Below are 6,835 nucleotides of genomic sequence, written 5' to 3'. Positions count from 1 at the left end.
ACTTACTTTACAATGACAGCTCAGATATTTAGAGATCAAATCAAGCCACCTTCTTGCTGCTCTTGGTTAATTTTTAAAAACAATATTGCTCAGTGCCTGTTTCTCTAGCAGCATCCAGCCTACCAGGAAGGGATGTTGTGTTAACTAAAATTACTGACAGACACCAAGACTAAACACTATAGAAAAGTCCCGAACCGTCTTTTCCTTCTCACATTGAAGACAAGGGTCTTATGTCTCCACTTCTGCAGTTATTGGGATAATCTTAGCAGTTATCAGTACACAGTGATTAATGTACTGATAACACAAGACCAAAAGTGCAGGGTGACTGAGAAATGTCTGGACACTTAGACTGTGGCAAAATAGAATTATGCAAGAAGGCTGAGAATGGTTCTGGAAAAGACCAGAGTGTTCAAGGAGAAGAAAGAAAGAAAAAGCCTTGGGTTTCAGGGCTGTAAGGATCCCCATTAAATTTTTCTTAGAGACTTAGAGATATGGGTCAGTGGGCAAGAGCGATTGCTATGCAAGTATGAGACCTGAATTTGGATACCTGCCCCCTACAAAAGCCAGAATGATGGCATTTATACCTATAAATCCAACGCTGCAGAGAGGGAGACAGAAGAATTGCTGGGGCTTTCTGGTAGCCAGCATAGCCCAGACAAACAAACAAGGAAAAAAGCAGTGAGATCCAGGTTCAGCAAGAGTCTATTTCTCAAGGAAGTAGGTGGGGAGGCATATTATCTTTCTTTTGTCTTTGCATTCATACACCACAATACACGTACCACACACATTCATACACTATACCCAAGCATACAAAGCACATATGCATATGCCATACACATGCACATACCACATACATGCCTACATCTTATGCATGCATACCACACATATATACATCCATACACCACACATACATACATCACACACACACCACACACATGCATACATCACACAGTGCATACATGATATACATACCTCTTCTCTCTCTCTCTCTCTCTCTCACACACACATACACACACACACACACACACACACACACACAATTTATTAGAACCCAATCCCATAATATACTTAATGATAAAAATACAATCTCAAACTGATGTTTGAGAAACACAGAAAGCTTCATTCCTCTGGTAAATAAATGTTAGCAAATCAGAGCTCAAGTCATTTGAGAAATCTTATGGTAAAAACAGGTTACCTGATACTTACCTGGCAGGGGAGATACCATGATCACGAAGGTGGTTTTCCCAGGGCGAGGCTTATCCATTGCACTCCAGATGTGCTGACCCCTGCAATTTCCCCAAATGCGGGAAACTCGACTGCATAATTTGTGGTAGTGGGGGACTGCGTTCACACTCTCCCCTGAAAGAAAAAAAAAACAGGTTACCTGGGATTTTCCAAATATAATAAGAGCACTGAACACTACTTATCATCTCTCAGAGTTGATGCAACAGAGAATTTATTTTGGGAATCACAGACTTATTCTCATTTCTACATATCACAAAGACTGAACCTGCTGTGAATTAAGTGGCTTGTTTGGAGACAGAGAGACAGAGCCTTAGAGATAACTACTGACAACTATGAAGTCCACTTAGTTTATGAAGTGATCCTTACCACTTTATAATTAAAAAGCATATGTGTAATTTCCCATGTACTAGGATGCAATGCTGTGCATCTGATTGTAATTTACTTACTACAGCGTTACATTAACACATAGACTTGAGGAAAATAGTTGACAGCAAAGTATTTAAAAAGCTTTTAGTCAAGAATCAAAGCTCTTTCCTACATCTACCTGAGATAATTATTTAAATGAGCTTGTTTGTTCTCTCAACCTGTATACATGTATATATATATATATGTGTGTGTGGTGTGTGTACTTGATATATATATATAAAATCACCTATATAACTTGGCTTTATGTAAGTATAATACTATATTTGTGGCCTTATGATATAATGTTTAGCCACAATTAAGCCTGATGTTTGAGGGACCATGTGAAGGTCTTTGTGTGCATCTCCTCAACAAATTCTAAAGACATTTCTTTAAGTTATTGGTATCATCACTTATTATTTATTTAATTATTTGTTTATTTATATTGAGTTAGGGTCTTACATGGCCCAGGCTGGTGTTGAACTTGCTATGTACTTTGGGATGAGCTTGAATTTCAGATCCTTCTGGTTCCTCCTCTCAAGTGCTATAATCACAAGCATATCACCAAGTCTTGCTTTGTGTGCAGTTGTAGACCAAGGGATCAATGTCTCGAGAGTCACTCTACCAATGTATCTCTAGCTTCTATCACTCCATTCAAAGTCGAAGAAGTTGAAGCTCAGAGAGGTATGGAAACTGACCAGAGTCACCAAGCTCATGGAGCTATGGTGCTGAGCCTCTGACACATCCCTGGATGAATTAGAAGTTTATAATCTTAACCACTATGTTTTCATAATATTTAGGAAGCTGTGCGGATTTAGACGATCTCACACTGACATCTCAGAGTGTTCCAAATCAGCATCCCCTATTAGGAAAAGCATGTGACTCAATGGCTAAGGAATTCATACTGAGGCAGTGACAACATGTTGAGCAAGACTCCCGCCTGATATTTATTCTACAGTCCTCTCTAAATCATGAAGCCTTCAGAAAAAGGCAAGACTTTGTATGGTCAGCTTTGAGAAAGATCACAGAGACCTGAGTCACAGCATAAGGTCAGGTCTGACTGTACTTGCTTGCTCATCACTGCCCAGTTGAATCAGATCTGAGAAGAGAGCAGAGATGTCGGACCCACGGGCACATATACTGGCATGGTATTCTTTACCCGCTCTTGTCTTGGTGACCTCTTATGGAATGCTGTGGGAAAACAGTTCCCCAAGTTCCACTGACTACAGAGGCAAGGATGTTTGAAATGACTCTAGTTAAAAACCATAATTGAGCATGACACAGATCCTGTAGCAAAGGTACTTGTAAATTTCATTTTGCTTTCTTTTGGGTTTTTCTAAAGGAAATTATCTCAGAACATTGGAGGATCATCTTGCTTTCCATATTTTTAATTTATTAGCTTTGAATATAATTTATCAATCACTCCTATACAGTTATAGGTAGAAATATGCAGTTAGTTTTTAAAGAAAACCAATGTGAAAGTAATAAAAGGTTTCATTTTATTACAGTGTTTCAACCACTCAAAAGATACAGGTACAGCTTTTTGTTCTTTCTATTCTTCACAAGAGATTGAAATGTATCAGGAATGGTGTAGAGGGCATTTTTTGTATTTATTTATTCATTAAGTAGACATTGGGTGCCTAATTTATGCCAGGAGGATTCAATGTCCTGAATAACAGGCAGATAAGCTCTTTGCCTTCTGAATGCTTCTATTCTACCAGTGTGGCTGGTAATGAAACTATAAACAGACAGTGATTAAATCATGCAACAATAAAGCATCCCAATTACTATTCAGATAAACAGGTAGCTGAGAGCTGATAACCTGTAGTGACCATTTTGGATGGGGTACTAAAAAAAAAAATGGCTTCTCAGAATAGGGGCCATGCCAACTTGAGACTCAAATGATAGAAGCTGTAATTGGAAGGACTGTGGGGAAATAATTCATAGATAATGAAACAGATCAGAGAGATTCAATAACTGCAATACACATAGTTAGTTCCTGACAGACTTGGACTTCATTCTTAACTTCAGCCTTAGACATAGAGGTCAAAACCCAGTGCTGTTTCTGTCAATCATCTACTTCAAAGGTACACATGGGAGACATGGATAACTTACTACACTGCCTTTGTAACTGAACAGCTAAGTTGGATAATATAGATGGTCACTTTAATAATCTAATGCTCATGTTAATGTTTCTAATTGTGTGTGTGGTGTGCATTCTTATTTGTGTATGCTTGCATGTGTGTGGGCACACTTGTGAGGGGGCCTGAGGATGACGTCATGTGACTTCTCAATAATTCTCTATCTTTTGTATTGAGGCTGGCATTTGTCATGGACCAGAAACTCACTGTTTAGGTTAGTCTAACTAGTCAGCTTGCTCTGAGAATCCCCTGCTTCTGCTTCCCATCCTCACTGGTATGGCAGTGGGGCCACAACTATCTGGTTTGACATGGGCTCTAGTCCTTGAATGTACTATAGAAAAGAAGAAACTGTAGTTTGTACTTTTGAACAATGTGTGTGTAATAGAAATACATATGCATGATTTCTAGTTAAACCTAACGATGTTTGGTCAAAAGAAATCCATACCAAAACAAATCTAAGAATTCCACCCCACCTCCTCATTTCTGTCCCTTCCTCCCTCCCTCTTGTTCTAAGGAGTAAAAAGGGACCCTTATAACAGCTCTTGCTGTCCTTAGTTCCTAGATTGAAAATTTCTAGTTTTCTCTCTGCTTCTAGCATGCTAGATGAATCTAAGTACTTAAACACCTTGTTGTTGAAAATAATAGTATTACTCCGGGAGCTCTACTCATTGAGTAATATCATTACTGTAGCTTGTAAGTGAATGATTAAGAAATCTTGTTTGAGTGGGGCAGTGGTGGTACACACCTTTAATCCTAGCACTCGGGAGGCAGAGGCAGGAGGATCTCTGTAAGTTCTAGGCCATTCTGGGCTACAGAATGAGTTCCAGGACAGGCTCCAAAGCTACACAGAGAAACCCTGTCTCAAAACAACAACAACAACAACAACAACAAAAATCTTGTTTGAGAAGTGTTGGAAGAATTCTTTCTAGAATGGATTGGATGAAATTTGCACAGAAATAGATAGACGTAGAAACAATCATTCTGAGTGATATAAACCCAGATCCAGAAAGACAAATGTCACTTATGTTTAGATATTTGGAACACCCATAGAGGCCAGGAAATTAGTAAGGAACCATGGGGGTGGCTTTCAAGGGAGAAGAGATAGAATACATGGCATACAGGGCTAAAAGGGAATAGTGAAACAAGAAAGAGAAATTGAGGTGGGAAAATATATATATGAATTTCTTTAAAATATTATTTTTACTAATTATTTGAGAATTTAATACAGTGTAACTTGATTACATTTACCATGAAACTTCTCCTATGTCCACATTTGCTTCCCTTGCCTCCCTACTCACAGAACCTTGAGGATGAGGAGTTGTCTTTTCTTCTTTCTTCTTGTTCCTGTTCCTCCTCCTCCTCCTTGTCCTCCTCCTCCTCCTCCTCCTCCTCCTCCTCCTCCTCCTCCTCCTCCTCTTCTTCCTCTCCCTCTTTCTCTTCCTCTTTCTCCTCTTTCTCCTCTCCCCCTTCTCCTCCTATTTCCCCTCTTCTCTTTTTGCTCCCCTCTGCCTGCTCCCCAATCCTTATTTTTTTGCCATTCATTTCCAGTTTTTATTGCCAACTACTCTTGGGATTGGGGTCTGTCCTGGAGAGTGGTCAACCTACAAGGGATGACATCATTAAAGAAATCTGACCCCACCCCTCTCCTAACAGCTATTAAATGCCAATAACTTCTCAGCTAGTGATGGGATTTCATGCCTACCTCCCTACCTCTAGGCTGGGATTTTGTATGCCTTCAGCTATTGCAAGTTGTATGCATACTGTCATAATCATTGTGAGGTCATTTGTGCAACTTCCCAGTTCTATACAGAAAACATCATGATTTTAAGCCATCTTCCACCTCTGATTCTTACAATTTTTCTGCCCCCTTTTTTTGTGAAGTTTTCCAAGCCTTGGGGAGAGGGGTATGACATGGGCATTCAATTTAGAGCTGAACTCCACTGTTTCTTATATTCCAAATATTGACCATTTGAAAAGCTCTATGTTAATTATTATCAATTGAGAAAAGAAACTTTTCTTATGAGGGCTGAAAAACGAACTATCCCATGGATGCAGCAACAAGTCATTAGGAGGTCATTTTAGTACTATTTCCATCAGAATAATAGTAGTAGGCTCTCCCTAAGTGTCCATAACCTATCTAGCCACATGCTCTTGGCCCCACCCACTAACTGTACAAGAAATGGATTCCATCTTATAGGTCAGGTCTTCAATCCAATTAGAAAGCAATTGGTTGCTTCCATAACACAGATGCCCATCTGCACTAGTGGAAATATTTTGTCAGGCCAGTCATTATTGCAAGATTTGTAGCTTGATGAGACTTATATTTGGTTTTCCCCTGGGCCAACTTGGCTATCATCATGCAGCATTATGAAAGCTAGCCAGTAGGAATCAAGCTTCTAAATGAGTACCAGCTTAATTTCTATGTTCTATGACTTAAGTGTGTAGTATCTTCAGTCTTACCATCAAGTCCTGGAGGGTAATCAAAAGTATTTGCAATAACCTGTAATACTTGGAGGTCTATGGGATCCCATTGACCAACAATTCACAGAGGTATTGGGATTTGTATTTGTTAGCAATTTGGTGTCTAGTCTCTCCTTGGTAGGGTACCTCCACTAAAACTTTTTAAATATATGTACATGCATATGTTTTAGGAAGCTTCTCTAGCTGTAGGTTTTCATGTCATTTAAGAAAGATCTTTATATTGTCCTATACTCCCACTTCTAGCCTGCCCTCCCTTCTCCCACCCCAATTATTCCTTCTTGTCCCATTATTCACCTCTAATCCTGTTTTCCATTGTATTCTCTCTGTTCTCCCTTGAATGCCATCCCCATGTCTCTTTGCTAATTTCCTGACTTCCATGGTATTCCAAATGAAGCACACATATCTAAGGAGTCAAAGCTAACATTCATAATTGAGGGGAAGCATGTGTCATTTGTCTTTCTGAGTCTGAGTTCTATTACTCTGAATGACTGTTTGTACCTCTGTCCATTTACCTGCAAACTTTATTTTTCTTAGCAGCTGACTAATTTCCCACTGTGTAAATGTAC

At 39.3% G+C, this 6,835-nt stretch overlaps 1 non-coding gene across 1 annotated transcript; it reads left to right on the top strand.

Annotated features, from left to right (window-relative positions):
- The first annotated feature begins 1,198 nt into the window (after positions 1-1,198).
- LOC131912158 (U1 spliceosomal RNA) lies at positions 1,199-1,362 on the top strand. Its single transcript, XR_009379564.1, has one exon. It is a non-coding gene; the product is annotated as a U1 spliceosomal RNA (small nuclear RNA).
- The last annotated feature ends 5,473 nt before the right edge of the window (positions 1,363-6,835 follow it).

The sequence above is a fragment of the Peromyscus eremicus genome, chromosome 5 (genome assembly GCF_949786415.1).
Source record: "Peromyscus eremicus chromosome 5, PerEre_H2_v1, whole genome shotgun sequence".
In the NCBI taxonomy this organism is placed as follows: domain Eukaryota; kingdom Metazoa; phylum Chordata; class Mammalia; order Rodentia; family Cricetidae; genus Peromyscus; species Peromyscus eremicus.
The sequence above is the reverse complement of the archived record's forward strand: the minus strand, read 5'-3'. Positions and strand labels throughout refer to the sequence as shown.